At 39.0% G+C, this 19,387-nt stretch overlaps 1 protein-coding gene across 5 annotated transcripts in view; it reads left to right on the top strand.

Moving 5' to 3' along the window:
• TANK (TRAF family member associated NFKB activator) overlaps positions 1-19,387 on the top strand; it is a 94,474-nt gene that overhangs the window by 14,356 nt on the left and 60,731 nt on the right. For 2 of the 5 annotated variants that reach the window (XM_025852631.2, XM_025852619.2), the window contains exon 1: positions 1,892-2,043. The exons of 2 other annotated variants lie outside the window; for them this stretch is intronic. The gene's annotated coding sequence lies outside the window, so the exon portion shown is untranslated. Of the gene's footprint in view, positions 1-1,891; positions 2,044-9,727; positions 9,921-19,387 lie in introns of those variants that run through there. One more of the 5 variants, XM_025852629.2, reaches the window with a different exon arrangement.

Below are 19,387 nucleotides of genomic sequence, written 5' to 3'. Positions count from 1 at the left end.
GGAATCCCGGGATCGAGTCCCACATCGGGCTCCCTGCTCAGCAGGGAGTCCCCTTCTCCCTCTGACCCTCCTCCCTCTCATGCTCTCTGTCTCATTCTGTCTCTCGCAAATAAATAAAATCTTTAAAAAAATTTAAAAAAAAAAGAATGTCTCTTTTAAAAAAAAAGTGCTTTACTGTCATATTCAACTCAATTACTTATTATAAGAAACTGTTCAACTGATCACAATGTTATATATGAGAAGTTTCTGTTTGTTTAAACATTTTTTTGCAGTATGTTTTGGCTTTGACTTTTAAAAGTAAACCAATATTAAAAAGTGCACCGTAACTTGGTAGGTTTTTAAATCTTGGATTTACAGGCCTAAGGAAAGAAGTACAAACATCCATGGCTCAGAAGTGTAAGGAGGAAGTGTGGCAACCAGAACCTGAGCCTCCTGCTCTAACAGAGAAAAAATACAATCCCAGGAAGAGCAAGATGCTGGGCTCCCCTAAGAAGATAGCAGCTTCTAAGATATATGGGACTATATGACCAGAAAAAAGGGAGCTCAAGAATTCCAGACCTAGGCTTGAATCTTTCAGGATGAATAAAGAATCACTGGCTGAAGATTTAATCAGGCATGGATTGGCCAAGATCACCAGGACAAGAAAGTTCTCAACTTCAGAAATTTTGTCAAGTCTATGGATATAAACTATGTTCTAGAGCAGGCTGTGCCTGATAACAACATATAGTATTCATGGTCCTTTTAATCCAGGCTATCAAACTATTACTTCGATGTCCTTAGTATGCTCGTGCTTGGTGAGGAGGTCTTTTTCAAACATTATCAACCCATGTCAGATATGTGCAAAAGTGGTGAGATTTTAAAAAATATTCTTAAGTTAAATAAAATGGGAAGTTTCCTATTACTATGGAAGCTTCTGAGAGTGCTACATGCATTCAGCCAGACGCACTCAATGTGGGTAAGTCCTACCCTCAGTCCTCTCAGGAAGCTTGAACCTGTGCCATGGATTTGACTGCTATTTTCGTGCAAGGAATCTGAGGGAAAACCTTCGGGGTGGCAAGGAGCCAGCCTGATACGAGTGACTCTGGACAATATCTTTCGTTGGAAGAGCATTCTAAAATTTACCAGGTGCTTTTGCTTACATCATTGGATTGATCCTCACAACCATCCATCCAGTGAAGTAGGTTATCACTGTCTCCATTTGTCAGATAAAAAGTAAGGTTTGTTAGGTTAAGCAACTTGCCTGAGCCAGGAGGTATCAGAGCTAAAACTGAGAGTTCAAACACTTCTAGAGGTATCTGTCTAAACTTTCTGTCTTGAATATTCAAGCATGGCTAGGAAATGGAATAATGGAGAAGTCTTAATCCCTGAGAATTTTTTGTGAAGGTCTACTTGTATCTAGCAACCATTCAACTTTAGCAAGTACATTTAGGGAAAGGTTATTACAACTGGGGAAAAACCAAATGGGTGTGCTTGTGTGTGAGTGTGAGAGAGAGAGTGTGTGTGTAGTGTTTTTGTTTCTCAGTGTGGACTTTAATCACCTTAATCACATTCACATGAGGATAAGACAAAAATGCAGGTTCCAGGCTTCACCCCAATTGCTCTGAACTCTAAGATCTCTAGGGGTGAACTGGTAAATCTACATCTTTAACAAGCATCTCAGATGATTCTTGTGTACGCTAACTCACATACAGGGTGATGTTAAACCTGGCTAGTTTCTGTTCAGTATAGTTTCTGTTCAGTAAAAATCTCGCCAAGGCCCTCAGGTGACCCTTAACCTGGACATTGTTGACTTTCGGCGCCTGTACTTTACCCTGCGAGGCGCGGCGGGGCGGGGCTTGGATGGGCGGGCCTTGAATAGGCGGGGCGAGGATGGGTGGGACCGTTGGGGTCCGGCCTGCCCTGGCCGGGTGGAGGGTGAAGGGTTAAATGCTCCGCGCGCAGGCGCTGCCCTCTGAACTGGAACGGAAAACAACTTCCGGCCGACTCACTCGGCCTGGCGCCGCGGATCCGGGTCGTGAGAGACAGGCGCGGAATCCCTGAACTGTGAGTAAGAAACTTCGCGAACGAGTTGGTCTGTCGGAACCCGTCGAGCACAACGGCGGGGAACTTGTGCGTGTGAGCGAGGGCGGTGCGCTGGCAGTACGGGTGCCGCAGGGAAAGAAGCCGAGGAGCTGCGGAGACGACCGCTTCTCAAAGTGGAGAGGGACGTAGTGCGAGAAAAACCACCCGGGTGTGCGTCCCCGAGCGGATCCGGGAGGGGCTTTCCGAGCCCACGACGTCAGCGGAGCAACGCTCTGCCCGCCACGACGCTCTCTGGGGAGGGATCCAGCCCAACTGCGCGTCCACCGCTCGCGGTGACTTGACTTCTTTGCGGGGAAAGAGGGGAGGCAGGGCTTGCGATGTCAGGGTGAGACGTGGGCCCCGTCCCGAGTCCCAGACGCCCTTCGGGAAAAGGGTTGTCTTCCGCAGGCAGTAGTATCGTGGTTATTCTTTCAAAAACTTTTAAGTAGGTCTTTCTGTTGTCAAGGTTGTTGCACAATTGCACTGCTTTCCTGTGGGGTGTCATCATAGCCGTGTCAATGAGAAGTGGGGTAACTTCCCCGAGGGTCACGGAGAGAATGGGTGGGCGAGGCAGAAAAAGCAAAAGCAAACCCCCGGGGAAACCCAGGCGTTAGGTAGGGTCTCAACTCTGGTGTAAACTGAGTAGCAACGAGTTACAGGTGTAAAAAGCTCTGCTTGTCAAGAAGTGAAGAAAGTAGGGGGAAGATATTCAAACCAAAGAGTAGTTGTATCTCCCTTGTTATACTGTAGCAATCAAAAATTGAACAGCCTTGCTATGTCAAGTGTCCTTTATTTCTCTGATGCTTTTGACAAGTTGTCCAAAGGGAGAAATAAATGGTAGTAACGGAAGTGAAGTGACCTGAAAATGAAGGAAAATAAAGTGATCTGCCTCCTTACCATAGTGGAATACACATTTCAAACGAGGGGTAGCAGAGAAGTAAGCACTGTATTCTGTTGAAAAATTATTTTTTCGTCGTTTGGGAGGAGAGGGAAACCCTAAAATGATACGACCATGTATAAAGCCAGCAATTTATAGAGAAAATGAAACTTTTCTCAGTTCTCTCCCCAGTCGTAGTACTTCACAAGGCCTTCCACATCACTCTTACATGTGTATAAACATGTTATTTCGTTTCCTTGTGAAAGTGAGAGTATATATGCATCCCATTCTGTTACCTGCGTTTTCAGATAAAAAAAAATATATGGTGGAAATCTTGCCATAGCTCTACTTTATCCTAACGTCAGCATGGTATTCTTTGTCGGGATGTACCATAATGTAGTTAACCATCTCTTAACGTGATCGGCCCATATATTTTGCCCATTATTCTTCAGAATTATTTATCTATATTCTATTAGGGTGCAGATATATTAATTCTTTGTGAAATATATGGCAGATATTTTCAAGAACTGTCAGTCTTTTGGTTTGAAATACCCAGGCTTTTTATTACTTAAGGCAGTTTCCACTCAAAAAATTATTTTCCTGTATTGTCTATTCTTTTATAGTTTTTTATGCTTTATTCATTAAAATATCTGAAAATTATTTTTGTATATTATATAAGGTAGGGATTTAGCCATTTTTCCTGAAATCATTTGTTGAAATCATTTCTTCCTGACTAGAATACTACTGTATTATAATAAATTTCCATGTATACATGGGTCTTTTATCATTATTCTGTTGCTTTATTCTATTTGTCTATTCCTATACAAATACCAGTCTGCTGATTATAGCATGTTTTAGTAGTTCATAAAGCAAGTGCTTCATTTATCTTTTTCAAAATTTTCTTGAATATTGCATTCTTTTTGAGGTAAAGTATAAATTGTTCATGTTTCACTAAAATAATCCTTTTGGGGGCGCCTGGTTGGCTCAGTCATTAAGCATCTGCCTTCCGCTCAGGTCATGGTCCCAGGGTCCTGGGATCGAGCCCTGCATCAGGCTTCCTGCTCCTGCTTGTGTTTCCTCTCTCGCTGTGTATCTCTCTGTTAAATAAATAAGATCTTTAAAAAAAAACAAACAACTATTAAAATAATCCTTTTGGAAGTTTTAGCTATTATATTCACTAATATTTTGTGGCTGGTACCTAGATGAGTGATTCTATATCTGGCCAACTTTCTAAACTTATTTGTTTTAATAAATTGTTTCCCTTGAATTTTCTAGGAAAAATCATCTAAATATAATCTTATCTTTATACTTCTTTTCTTTTTTTGATTTAGTGAATTGCTGGCCTCTCCAGTGCAATCATATGTAGTAACAGTGATTCTGGCCATCCATATGTTATTTCTTAGTTTGTGGATGTTTATACTATGTCATTAAATAAGGGGTTTACTATTAATTTCCAATAAATTTTGTTTATCAAGGAAGTGTCTTTAATATTTCTAGCTTACTAGGATTTTTGCAGAGAATGGATTTTATTTTGTTTTTTATTTTATTTTAGAGAGAGAACAAGGGGGGGAAGAGAGAGAGAATCTCAAGCAGGCTTCATGCTCAGCTCAGAGCCTGAAACGGGCCTGGCTCTCACGACTCTGAGATCATGACCTGAGCTGAAATCAGGAGTCAGATGCTTAACCTACTGAGCCACCCACACGCCCCACAGAGAATGGATTTTAGGCCAAAGTTGTGTGTGTGTTTGTGTGTGTGTTTACATTGACTAGCACATTGAGTGCGATTTTGAATAATGGATGTTGAGTGTTCATTTTGTCTGTATATTTCTGGTTGTTAAGATGATGTTTTTTCATTACAACTTCACTAAACATTTTTATTAGAAGTAGAAGTTGAATTTTGTCATGGCTTTTGGCATCTGTCATGACCTATTATGTGCTTTTCTTTGACCTCTTAGGATGATGGGTTATTTTAGTTGAATTCCAGTTGGTGAACCCACCTTATGTTTGGTCATGGTGTAATATTTAAGCATATAGGTTTCTTTTTGGTAACGTTTTTACTTAAAATCGGTAATTGGGTATCATCTGTAGTCATCATTTTCTGTGTTCTTTGCCAGAGTTTGATATTAGGGTTATGACAGTTTCCTAAAAAAAACTGAGAAGAATTCCTGCTTTCTCTGAACTGAAGTTAGTTTAAACAGCATAAGAGCTCTCTGTTCTTAGAAGGTTTGAAAGAATTCACTCATGAAACCATGTTGACCTGAAAGTACAGTTCTTAAAATAGCAACAATATTCAGCAAAAAGCCTCAGAACTTAAAAAAAGCAAACAAAAATTCCGCAGAGTAAATCCAAATAAAGGGAAGAGTTTAAGATACCAATATATTGAAAACAACTTCTGTGTTGATCCTGGTCATTTTTCTCCCCTCCCCCACCTCTTTTTTTTCATAGAGGAAATGCTAGATAGGTAGGCTGAGGCTAATAATAAAATATATTGTTGTTCTTTCTTTCCTCTACTCCAGTTATACTATAAAGTAAAGGGTGTTACATCTCACAGGCAAGTTCTTCTCTGCCCTGAAGGAAACCAGGAATGACACTGAACTGGGAAAGCATCAGTTTCACTTTGTTGTCATTAACTTCCCAATTTTGTTGGGAAATTTCTTTCTTTAGAGGTACTAACCAAGCTAACAGTCTACTGTAGCCAAATCCCTTAGGAGAGTTTCAAAATGAGTAGGTGAAAAAAATACACAAGCTCAGCATGACGGTGCTTACTTAATATGAAGTGAAAATTATTAACATTAGCATGGTCCAGATATGTGTGTGACATGTGTATTGTGTACTCTTTGATAGAATTATTACCTTTTATAAATGATTATTTCAGACGCTTTTTGATCACTCAAGAATATGACCTTAAGCAGGTAATGTAATTTATCAGTATACATCTGTGAACTGTGGACTACTTCAAGACACTCACAGGTGTTATTTACAGAGAGATGCAGGCATTATGTGAATGCTTGCATATTTGAGTGTTTTAATCGGTCGTGTATCAGTCTAGATAAAATAATTATTGACATGATTTAGGAGTGTGCCGTGTAACAACGAAAAACTTTGCATGTTTTTTAAAAAAGCCATACTCATTATCCAAAAGTAAATGGTAAATAAAAATAAGTACCCTGTGATGTAAAACTTCACTATTCTAACTATCCTGACATGATGCATTAACTGATTAGCTGTACTACTGTTTGGTATTTTGTGTGTTTTCTGACACCTTATAAGCATGTATATTAGTTTAATTTCACCAGTTTGAGTTTCGTTTTGTCAGGCCAAATTTTGATTTCTAGTTCCTGTAGGATTTATGTTGTGGCCGCCATTCCCCTTCCCCCCATCTCCTTGCTGCTGTAGTTTTCATTCATGGGTAGAGGGAAAGAGGAGGCTATTATCTAGAATAGGTAACAAAAATCTCTTTATAGTTTGGGACCAAGATTCTGAGTCATCTTCAAAAAAGAATAGCAGAGAATATTAAATGAACTACCTTGTGGGTAGATGGCTAATTAGTGTACAAAGTCTTTTGAACTAGATGTGGTATTTGACATTGTTCAGAAGAGTTGAGGAGGACCAAAAGAGGCAGCAGTACCGGGTCCTTTGCAACTGAAAACAAACCTTTGGGACCCATGTAATACATATGTCATAGTTTTTCAATCCTTAGTCTATAAAAACTTTTTAAAATTATGGTGAAGGGTGCCTGGGTAGCTCAGTTGGTTAAGCGACTGCCTTCGGCTCAGGTCATGATCCTGGAGTCCCGGGATCGAGTCCCGCATCGGGCTCCCTGCTCAGCAGGGAGTCTGCTTCTCCCTCTGACCCTCCCCCCTCTCATGTGCGCTCTCTCTCTCTCTCTCTCTCTCTCTCTCAAATAAATAAATAAAATCTTTAAAAAAAAATAAAATAAAATAAAATTATGGTGAAATACATAAAACGTGAAATTTACCATCGTAACCATTTTTAAATGTACAGTTTTGTGGTGTTGAATGTATTTACAATTGTTGTGCAAACAAGAATTCTTAAGGGACCTTAAGGGACTTTGTTTGTTTTTTGTTTTAAAGAAAAAGAGTCTGAGAAATAATACTTATCTCAAAGGGAAATGTCCTGTATAGTAACCTGAGTTTTTTTCCTTTTATCCAGAGATATACTCTCTATGATAGTAATTATCAATACTAAATTATGAGAGTAAACTGAGCACTAATGATCTGCATTAGCTTTCACTTACTACCAATACTTTTGCTTTGAAAAAAAAAAGTGTCTATGAAAAATAGGTTGTGAAAACAAGGTTTGTCTTTCAAGTCATTTCAGTAAGGAATTATTGGGAATTGAGCGGATAAAGAAAAATAACATGAGTTCTATTTTGATGGTTACTCAAGAAGTTGAAGTTTTAAGAATCTTTGAAATATTTGCATAGAGTGAGGTCTAGAGAATTGTTCTCTGGAGCACACAACCAGGTAATTTTGCTAGGGAGAGTGACTTGCTAAAAGGACAGAAATCAGGGACTTAGGTCTCTTCAAAATAATATGTTATTTCAAATTACTTGAATAAAATCACGTGCTCTTATGGGATATTTAAATGCTTGTATTATTCATAGCCACTTGTTATGTAGCATTTCCTATAATAGAATTTCATGTATTTCCTATCACTAAATTAGAAATGCCTTTCCTTTGATATTGATGGTTCTTGGCTTTTTAAAATCCTTCTCTCCTTTTTCATAAATGTTAAAATCTCACACATCCAAGGAGATTTAATATTTGCTCCTCCTTCCCACAGTCTTCTCTTACACCTCCTCATACTGAATATAAACTTGCTCTTGTAGTTCCCCCATCTAAGAATATTCTGCAGAGCACTACTTTATATGATTTATGAAAACAGATTTTTAATATTAAATAGCCATTTTAAACTGCATAAGCCCCATTCTACCCCCATCTCCAGATTTTAACATGATCCTTACTCAGGAGAGGATATTCCTTAGGAAGCTGAGGAAGCTAACTGAACAATGCCATGTTTCTCTATACCTTGGGGTTGAACATCGTGCTATGCCCAATTTCTCTTTTGGTGTTATACTGTTTGGTTGTGCACTTCAACTCTTAGAATTTGATAAACAGTTTGAGAGAAAGAAGTACTACTGGACCCAAAAAAAAGGAAGTAAGGCAAAGCTGAGACACATGGGTGTGGTCTTTGTGAAATCTTTGAACACTTAGAAGATAACACAAAAAGTTTCACCAAGTCCGAACATCCAATAAAATGGGGAGCCTGGTCTGGGGAGGTTTTGGGTTGGTCTTTGGGGGATTCATCTTACCTTGTTTATCCTGATACATTTAGCATACTACCAGCTTATGGAAAAAATATAAAATCTAAATTCTGACACTCCTGGATCAATGGTATTTAAGTTTCTATTCTTTCAGCTTCCTGACTGCAACACCGTCACAGTTGTAGTGCAGTGTGCTATGGGTATATCAGAAAGTGAGACCAGAAATGCAAACTGTTATTTTGGAGAATTGGCTGCTTATGTTAGGGAACTCTCTTAAGAGTGGGAAATGATTATAACTAAGTGTTAGGCGTGACAGTTCTTTTCCATTTCCTTTCTTTAAGTGGGGAAAACACACAGACTTTTTTTTATATATATATTTTTTATTTATTTATCAGAGATTTAGCACAAGCAGGGGGAGCAGCAGAGGGAGATGGAGAAGCAGGCTCTTCGCTGAGCAGGGAGCCTGATGTGGACTCAATCCCAGGACCCTGGGATCATGACCTGAGCTGAAAGCCGACGCTTAACTGACTGAGCCACCCAGGCATCCCACAGACTTTTGAGTGTCTTTAAAAATTTACCCTAAGACAGAGGATGTCCTTTTATTTAAGTGTATTTACTATGTTATTGACTTGTGCTTTTTGCTTCTGATGATTTTCATGGGTGAAAAAGTGAACACAGAGCTAAAATACAAAAAAGGGTGTATCTTCCACTAACTTATTTACCTCTTTTGCTAAGGTGGCAACTTTTCTGAAATAGAATGTGAATGATTATTATTATTCATACCCTAAGGGGTTGGAAAAGGAGATGACTTTCTTTTCTAGGGTGGAGTGGAAGAGGTAGCTCCAGGTGATTTCCTCCCCCCATCCTGAAACTGCTTTAGATTTAAAGTGGCCTCTTACCACAAGTGTGAACCTGGCAGACCACTTACCTAGACACAATTATAATCTCAGCAGTGGGGGAAACCCAACAGAGGGGCCTTTCCCACCTCCCAAATCACCCATACTTGTCTCTACCCCACAAAAAATAGACCTTACTAAAGCCTTATAAATCATTCAGGGTGGAGGTGGTGAGAATCTGATACCTTTAAGCCTGTGATTCCTTTTTTTTTTTTTAATTTTATTTATATATTTGACAGAGCACAAGCAGGGGGAATGGCAGGCAGAGGCAGAGGGAGAAGCAGGCTCCCCGCAGAGCAGGGGGAGCCTGATGTGGGACTTGATCCCAGGACCCTGGGATCGTGACCTGAGTTGAAGCAGTGGCTTAACCAACTGAGCCACCCAGGTGCCCAAGCCTGGGATTCTTTTCAAATTTGAAATCCCAAAATACACAACTAATCAAAGTTGAGTTGTTTTGATTGAGCTGGGCAATTGGTGGAACATTGTTTTGGTTCACACACCCCCAGCCTCAGTAGAGCTCTCTGGAAGCACCACTACTTACTTTTATTATTTTATTTATTCAGGATTGGTTAACAATCACTTGGCAGAATAATACTGGTTACCAAAGACAGCAGGCTTAAGATATTTTATATATGAAATAAAAAGAAGTTCATTTAAGAAGAAGAAGGCTGGGAAGAATTAGAGTATCATTTCAGAAGATTCAACATCCAGATAGAGGAGTCCCACAAAGGAATACAGAAGGAAAGAAATTGCCCAAAAAATAATTGAAGAAAATTTCCTAGAAGTGAGGGGTGAACCAGGTGAGTTAAGTACAAGATCAGGAATCAGAATGGCTCTAGACTTCCACAAAAACAAATGGAAGCTAGAAGACAGCATAGCAATCTATGACCTGAATCCCTACTTTGCATAGTGGAAAGACAAGTAAAACTGAAAAATCAGTAAGGCAATATTAGTATGTTATTTAGAGATACCAAGATAAATCCCAGAAAGAACCAAAGGAGCTAAAAATTGTTGCCAAGGTGAAGCAGGAAATGAGGAGGGGAAAGAAGAGAGCAAGAGATTTACAGTTTTTCTTAAGCCTTGTGAAACTCCTTGACTCCTTAAAATATAGATATGTATAGCTTTGGTTAAAAATAAAATAAAAACTAAATTAGTGAAAAGAGCTAGAGATTGGACTTTCATATCAGAGAGACCTGGATTTATCTGGGTCTTTCATTGTCTAATTCTTTGACCTTAGTCAATTTATATAAACTTTTGAAGCTCGTTTTCTTTATGTAGAAAGAAAGGGAAGATAATCTATGCTCCTGCAGAAGAAAAATTAAAATAAGGTAGTTTATATAAAGCACCTGGCAAGTAATACTACCTCAATACGTATCAATCCCTCCTCCATCCCTAATGTTTCCCATGAGGAAATAGGGAAATGCCTCTTTCATTGTTGGAATGCTTGTCATTCAAACACAAAACTGAAATTGTCCTTATGGTCTAGGGTTGTGTGCCTTTCTGGATTGAAGGCATGTCATTGAGTTCTATGCCCTTTCTCAACTATTTATAGGTAGTTTGAGAATTTAGATAGAATTGAGATGATTAAGAGTATTGGTGGGTGGAGCATCAAGTGAAAAGGGCCATTGCTACTTGGTAGGAGAAGAGCTATGGTCACGCTCAAATTTGTTTCTCAACATGAACTTTGGTGCAAACGCCATTAATGGAGTCGCTTCCATTAATAGGGGAAACACTTGTCATATAGACTGATGAGTTGCGGAAATTTCAGGGAACCAAGATCTTTAGAGTGGTATTGCTCTGGGCCATCTGCCAAAGTATCAAAATACCTTTTTTTTTTTTCTTTTTTTAAGAACATCTTCTACCTTAGCAACTGCTATTTTTGTTTCCAAATTCTATATACTTCTTCTGGAACAGTTCAAAAAGCAGATCACTGTGGAACAAAAAAGGCACTTTATAAAAAGTCTGTTTCCCTGCCTTGGTACATATTTGTATAGTGTTATACAGAGTACACCGCTTTTCCAGTTATGAATTGACCCCCTATGGCAGTGATTCTAAATTTGTCTGACAACTGCTCTTCCCTCTTCTCCCCTTTACCCCCCACAAAAAATTATCCAAGAAGTCTTGGACAGGTTTGCTGATCTGTTTTTTTTAAACCACCCTGGATGATTCTGTTGACACATGTCATACAGTATGTTCTACCCTAAACATCCTAAACTGGGGCAGATGAGGGAGCTGAGGTCCACAGGAAGGTTAAATGACTTGTTCACCCTCACCTATCAACAAGCATGTATTCTATACTCCCAAATCTGATTTTATCTTTGGTTGACTAGGCTTTTTAATTTTTCTTTCTAATGTTCAAATTGTCTTAATAAATAAGAAACTAATATATTTTATACAGGATGTGGTCTCAAAAATTACGTTTGGGATCTTTATTTTATAGCATCTTTTTATTTTTTCCAGATACAAAAAGAAGTGAAAGAGTGAAAAAAGTGAAAATTTTTAATAAACTCTAGTTCCCCACAGTAGGATAGCACAGCAAATGTTAAGATTTACTAGGTCTGAATATTCACATTTAAGAAAAACTGGCTTTGAAAAGAGTGGAAATTCGGTCAATTTGGGCACAGATGCAGGTTTGAGAGGTTGGTTTGCCCGAGTACCCAGGGATTTAGAAGACAGTACCGTCTTCAGGGGTATTCAACAACTGGAATAAGAGTGTGTTACATGGTATTATACCTGGTTTTAAACTTTTATCATACTAAACATTTAAAGTCACACCCTAAACATCTTGGGGATGACTGGAAATAGAGATCTGGAAATCTCTGAAACCTTATTTATTTTCTCATTGGAGTTCTCACAGTTTCTTCTAATAAAACAAGTTGTGACTTGCAAACATTTGCCCAACAGCCTCGAGGTGTCCTCAGGGAAATTAAAAGCAGGGGTATGAAGAGCTGGGGAGTCCCGTGCCAGTGGTTAAGAGCACAGAGTACAGCTTTATAATTATTTAAGCTTTTGCCTGTTCCCATTTATCATTGGTAATATTCTCAAGACTAAATGACCGCTCAGCAATTTAAACTGTGATTTAAGAGAAAATAGGCCTTTTTATGTAAAGATCCCCTATCTGTCTCCTAAAGTTTTATATCTTCATAGAAGAACTCTCCTTTCATAGTGGTTTTGTTTTGTTCTGATACAGTAAATGACACAGAGATGTTGGAGGGGTCCCTAATCTATTAACTTGTGAGATTTTATTTTTTTTTTAAGATTCTGTATATTTGAGAAGGAGAAAAAACATGAGAGGGACAGCGCACAAGCAGAGTGCACAAGCAGGGTGGAGTGGCAGAGGGAGAGGAAGAAGCAGGCTGCCAGCTCAGCCTTAACGCGGGACTGATCCTGGGATGCCAGGATCATGACCTGCACTGAAGGCAGATGCTTAACCAACTGAGCCACCCAGGTGCCCCAACTCGAGATTTTAACGACTTCTTCAAAAGCAACTTTTCCTTTTATGAATCGTGTGCAGCCTGTGACATCTCATACATTATTGTGTTCTGTTTAGGGGGACTTTTTTAGGATTACTGAATAATTTTTTTTTCAGACTCTTCTGGTTAAGACCAGAAGATAGGTACCAACCATCCTACTCCTGTGAAAGATCATTAGTAATTCTACTTTCTTGTAATAAATTTGGCAGAGTAGAAGGGAGGAGATTTCAAAAAGAATGCGTTCAGACACTTTACCAGAGAGCTATTTTTCATGTAAGCATTAACAGAACAGAGCATTAGATAACATTCCTACCTTTTTGCCTAATAGTCTTTTTACATAAGGTAACAGACTTCTGCTAAAATGCCTTAGTGTTTTATGCATTCCCTAGTTTATTATGTACCTTCGTACACTGTCCAGATAATAAGTGGCCCTACCCTCTTTGCTTTATATTTGAGAGGAAAAGAGTGTACATCTTGTGACATGAAGTGACACAATAATATTATTTCTTTCTCCACTATTTTCTTTTCAAAAATTTGTGTTTTTTTGCTAAAAAGATTTGGGCTTCATTGACTGTCCATGGACTTACTAGTATCAGAGGACATTCGAAACAGGACTTTATGAATAGGGATATAAGCAGGAGGGAAGCCATTCTTAATATTTATTTGTTCCTCTAGATTTCATTATCGCTCAGTTGGTACATTTTTCCTACCTGTTGTTAATTATATGTCTTCTATAGCACTTCTGTCCAAAATTGTATTCAATATCTTTCTTTCCAAAACATTTTTCTTCCTGTTTCTCTATCTGGCTATCATCACTGTCTGCCTAGTATTTTGAAAAATATGGCTGGTGAACCATCTTCAACAAAGTCACCTGGGTTACTTATTAAAATGCAGATTCCAGGCCCCCATCCCAGGCCACCTGATTCAGAATTGCAGGGACCTGAATGCTGCCTTCCTGTCTAGATCCAATTGGCCAACAAATCCCATTGATTCTGACTTAGAAATGTCTCTTTAATGTATTCATCTTTCACTTCCCCTGCTCTTGTTCAAGCCCATCTTTTACCCAGACTACAGCAATAGTTTCCTATGGATATCCTCACCTTGTCACCCTCATTAGTTTGTATTCCACAATGGGTATCCAGTTTAGCTTTCTAAAACATGTTTATCTCCTGCTTGAAAATCCTCCATTACTTTTTTTTTTAAGATTTATTTATTTATCTTAAAGAGAGAATGTGCATGCGCATGAGCAGGGGGAGGGGCAAATGGAGGGGGGAAATCCTGAAGCAGACTCCCCACCAAAGTCAAGAGCAAGATGCTTAACTGACTGAGCCACCCAGGCATCCCAAAAATCCTGCATTACTTCTTAATGTCAGGTTAAAGTCTAAATTTATTAGAGTAACATTCAGGGTCCACTACAATCTGGCCATAATTGAGTCTGCTGCATATAGTTTATGCACTTAGTACTCTCTAACTCTAGGGGGTTCCATTCCAATTACCATCTGCCTGAGTGGTGCCCCTAGGGTTTTTGTAGTGCAGCACAATCATACATGGTAGCCCTGACCATTCTGTCTTAATACCCTCACCTCTCCATCTTCTGTACACATCTTAGACTTACATAAATAGAATACCTCCAGTCCCTAAATGCACTATACTAGTGACTTCTCAATGCCTCTGCTCTTTCAGAGTGAATATTCTTTCCTCCCTCTCATTCTCTGCTTGTTGAAATCCTCATGTTTCAGGGCCTAGTTTAAGTGTCAGATCCTCTATGAAGCCTTCTACGATCCCTCTCATTTTAATTGTTCTTCCTATTGAGCTGTTATCCTGCTTATACCTTTTATTTAACAGTTCTGTTTTCTTTCTCTTTTGAGATAAAACTTATATGCAGTAAATCTTCAGTGAACCATTGGGCGAATTCCTGCAAATGCTTCCACCTGTGCTTCCCAGACCCCTATCAAGATATGATCATACCTTTTTACACATTTATAATTGGCCTGCTAGTATGGTTAATCATTTTCATGCTTGTCTGCCTTACCAAATTATAAGCTCTAATTAGAGAAAAAAGCAAAGACTATGACTTTGTCTCTTTCCCTTGGAAAAAAGGAGCACATACAATGTATTCAGCACTGAACCAGTGTTGACTGTTGTACCAGTTAGTATTAGTAAACAACTCTGCTCCTCTCTTAAGAGATTCTCAAAGACAGTGGCTTAAGTAAGACAGAAATTTTATTTCTTTCACATATTACAATTTAAAGTATTTTTTTTTAAGATTTTATTTATTTATTTGAGAGAGAGAATGAGATAGAGCATGAGAGGGGGGAGGGTCCAAGGGAGAAGCAGACTCCCTGCTCAGCAGGGAGCCCGATGCAGGACTCGATCCCAGGACTCCAGGATGATGACCTGAGCCGAAAGCAGTTGCTTAACCAACTGAGCCACCCAGGCGTCCCTCACATATTACAATTTAAAGTATAAGATGTCCAGTGCTGATCTGGCAGCTCCACGGTGTCAAGGACCTAGACATCTTCATTCTTGTTCTTGCATCCCCTTGTCCTTCCACCATCCCTGAAGTGTTTTCACCATAGTGTTCTAGGTGACTCACCACAACATCCCATCCAGCTGGGGAAGGGGAAAAAGTGAAGAGCTCCTCTTGGAAGTTGCACTTACTTGCCAATGACCAGAACATAGTCACCTGACCATACCAGTTAAAAGTCAGAAATATTAGAGAAGAGAATAGGTACTGAGGAACAGATAACATATATACTTCATATATGGTTTCATTTAATCTTCATAATAACACTGCAAACTATGTAGCATAAGAAAACTAATACTCAGAGAAGCCAAGTAAATGGCTAGAAAATTGCAGATATGAGATCTGAATCCAAAGCCTTTACTTTTTTCATTCTACGTAGTTAAGTGTTAGGAGGACATACGTAAATGTTATTAAATAAGTAAAGTCATCTTTACAGTGTTATTTCACATATTTTTATATCACATATTTTCACAGTATCATATCTCTTTAATTCCAGGACACCCTGTATAACTTTACTCCATGCTTTTCACCATCTTGAAATTAAATGCCATATCAGCTGGTTTGTAACCAAGGCCTAGTTTATAGTACAATTTAAGACAAAATGACTACTTTTAAAGCTTTGATACCATATGAAGAAAAGTATATCACTGTATTTCCCAATAGCTTCAATACTCTGTATTTATTTGGAAATGCTATATAATCATAAAGTTGAAGGAGATTATATTATTTAGCCCCTTTGTTTTATTTTTTTCTAAAGATTTTTATTTGTTTGAGAGAGAGGGTGAGAGAGAGAGAGAGACCACGCACAGGGGGAGGGGCAGAGGGAGAAGCAGGCTCCCCACTGAGCAAGGAGCCCGACATGGGACTCCATCCTAGGACACTGGGATCATGACCTGAGCCAAAAGCAGATGCTTAACCGACTGAGCCACCCAGGCATCCCTAGCCCCTTCATTTTAAAAGAAAGGAAAATTGAGGTTCATTGAAGATACCAGACTTAGCCTTTATTTCATTCTCATTGCTGCTGCTTTTCAAGCATCATGGGAAGAGCACTAGCCTAATCAGTCATTTCTGTAAGTAACCGTCATTGTTATACTGAAGAATTGTCTCAGGTTTGCAGAGTTGTATGATCAGAAAAATCAAGGGCCGCCTGGGTGGCTACCTGACTCTTGATTTCAGCTCAGGTCATGATCTCAGGATCCTTAGATCAAGCCTCAGGTGGGGCTTCTCGCTCAGCAGCGAGTCTGCTTGAGATTCTCTCTCTCTCTCTCTCTCTCTGTCTCTCTGTCTCTCTTTCTCTCTTTCTCCTTCTCCCCTCGCGTGTGCACACTCTTTCTCTTTCCCGAATAAATGTTAAAAAAAGAAAGAGAAAAATCAAGCTGAACAATTCATAAAGAAATGCTTATTATCCTAGCCTTTTTTAGTGAAGAATGGATACTATCTAACACTAAAAACATCTTTATAACCCTTGGGAACCTGTTCTAGAAAGGATGACTGTTTGATAATCAAACTAAAGGAATGGGTGAGATCATTCCTATCCATAATTCAAAACCTAGTGCAAATGTTATCTACCTCTCAAAGCCTTTCCTAAACCTCAAAAATAGATGTGACCACTTTCCTCTCCCAATTCTATAGCCTTTGGATAACTCAGGGTACATATATATACATTTCAAGTTACAGCTAATGGTGCCTTTGGGAAGATAGGTTTCATGTTTCTTTTGTTCTCAGTGTCAGTGGTGCCCAGTACAGGCTTTGCTTTTACTTGGCAGTGTTTTATCGAATGAACATATCCACCATGGTGGCACCCTGGGAGAATACTTTGCAGTTGCCTTCATTTTTTTTGTTTTGTTTTATTTTAAGATTTATTTATTTATTTGACAGAGAGACAGCAAGAAAGGGAACACAAGCTGGGGTGGGGGTGGGAGAGGGAGAAGCGGGCTTCCCACTGAGCAGGGAGCCTGATGCGGGGCTCAGATCCCAGGGTCCTGGGATCTTGACCTCAGCCGAAGGCAGATGCTTGACGACTGAGCCACCCAGGCGCCCCTGCAGTTGCCTTTAATAATCAGTCCTTGAATGAAGAATTTCAAAGCTGTAGTCCCAGTTCCCATGGTTATCACTTTGTAGCTCTAGGCAAGTAATTTAATGCCTCTGAGCCCTTATCAGTCAGATGGGAATGTGAATAATAGGAAATAAAGAATTGGTGAAAAAACTTTGTAAAAGGAACACAGCTCTAAGGTGGTACTCTCTGAAGCGCCTTGCCACACTCCACAAAAGTGCCTAACATGTAACAAGTAAACATAAACTTTATTTTTCCTAATTGAATTGAATAGTAATGGGATCCGTTTCTTAATATTTAAGTTTGGTCCTAGCAGTTGGCAAACCTTTGTTGGAGCTAGACAACTTTACCAAGGGAAGATAAAATTATCTTCCTTGCGTAGGCTGCCTCTCCTACCCTAGGACAGTTTCGTTATTGAACCAAGGGATTAATGAAAGGGATTAATGAAAGAGGAAGCAGCCTGCTGCCCAGGGATTTTCTTGGTGCTTCCTCCTGGGTGGGCACACACTGGACCTGGGAGGCAGAACAGGAACTTGCTGTCCTTCATTTTCCTTCTCACAGGAACCACCCCGGGGGGGAAAAAAGGAACTACTGCCAGAGGGACAGATGTGGGTGGGTAGGGACTCTCCTGGGTTCAGGGGGATTGCCCTGGGTGGGTGGGGGTACTTTGCAATCCGCTTGCCAGGTACCTTCTGGGGTATCAGTGACTTAATCTTTTCCTCCTGTAGTGGAAGGAAACCAGCAAATCAGACCCAGAATAAAGAAATTACCATGGAAGGCTTTCCTAAAAATACACTTAAAAGAGTGAAACCATAACTAGAAGAGTGCTTCCAGGGCAGAGGTTGCTTTAGCTTGGATCTCCTGGGTTTAAGCAATGAGATTTGGGTTTGAGCATGTTTACTATAAATAAAACCATTTCCCTGGAGCCTGGCAAGTTTTGCAGCAGGCATACCAAAATGTAATTGAAATGTGACTGCCTCTTAAATTGTGAAATTAATTTTACACTTAACAAATGCTTTAAAAAAAATAGAGGAACAAGTGGCGTTAAAGTTCAGGGTGTTAATATTTGAAATCTGTCCAATTTAATTAGTTGGGTCCTGGTGACTGTTTCCTTTTTCTCTGGTCAGTGTCACTGATCTAACACCCAATTCTCTTCTTGTTGTGAGATAGAAATTAAATGTATCATTTATTTAGTTGTATTGACCTGAATCGTATCTCTCCAGCATACATTCTTATTTCAGGAAATAGGATGCATCCATGTGGAATTTACTCAGTAACTCTTCTTAGTAACATTTGTGTGATCTAATTCAAGGACCTGAAGTGAAGCCTTCACATGATTTACTTGCATATGATGCAGCTATTTTTAGTATTGCATTTACATTTTTAAAAACAAGAATGCACCTTCTTGATGGAACAGACATGCATTTTTAGACTCAGCAGACTCAAGAACTGTAGAACAAAGAAGTTTCTTCGAAATCAAGTCCAAACATCTTTTTTGTATTGGAGAGAAAGAAACTTGGGTTCAGAAACATTTAGTGGCCCTGAATCAAGGTCACAGAGTCATTCAGTGATAGAACAAAATAAGAAACTAGATGGATTTCCAATTCAAAGTTCTTGTTTGTCTCAGATTTTAAAATATAGGTGTGTTTTATGTTGACAATTTGTCATTATGCACAGCTTTTTAAGACAGTGATAGGTAACTTAGCCACATAGTTACTTAAACCTCTCATTTCTGCATTAGCATTTTACACTATATTATAGTCCTGATAGCTGCCTATCCTTATTTTCTTTGCTTGTATACCTATTTTGAATCTTGCTTGTATTTTTATAAGCTGCCTTAAATCCTTCTTTGAATGATACAGTGTCCAAATGAATAAAGTACTCAAAGTAATACTTTGTGTTAATGCTGATTATTTATTTTTCCATAGTATCTATGGCATGTCAGAGATCCTGGCAATGTTAGTTATCCTAAGAGCATTTCATCTTTTTTATCTATCAGAGGTAGCAGTAGAAACAAACTTCCTAAGTGGAATGCCTAAAAAAATTACCATTCTTTTATTTCCTCAGAAAGCAATAACACTCTGATCCTCAAAATAAAAACCTTGAAATTGTTTTTAGAAGCCTGAAAATGACTTGGTGTATTTAGTACTTAAAATGAAAGACTGACTGATAGGATTGAAATATTACCAGATATTTTAAAAAGCATTGCAGTTT

This window comes from Callorhinus ursinus, unplaced genomic scaffold, assembly GCF_003265705.2.
Source record: "Callorhinus ursinus isolate GAN/ISIS: 27379988/994484 unplaced genomic scaffold, GSC_fseal_2.0 scaffold2, whole genome shotgun sequence".
In the NCBI taxonomy this organism is placed as follows: domain Eukaryota; kingdom Metazoa; phylum Chordata; class Mammalia; order Carnivora; family Otariidae; genus Callorhinus; species Callorhinus ursinus.
Note: the sequence above shows the minus strand (reverse complement) of the source record. Positions and strands in the feature narration are given on the sequence as shown.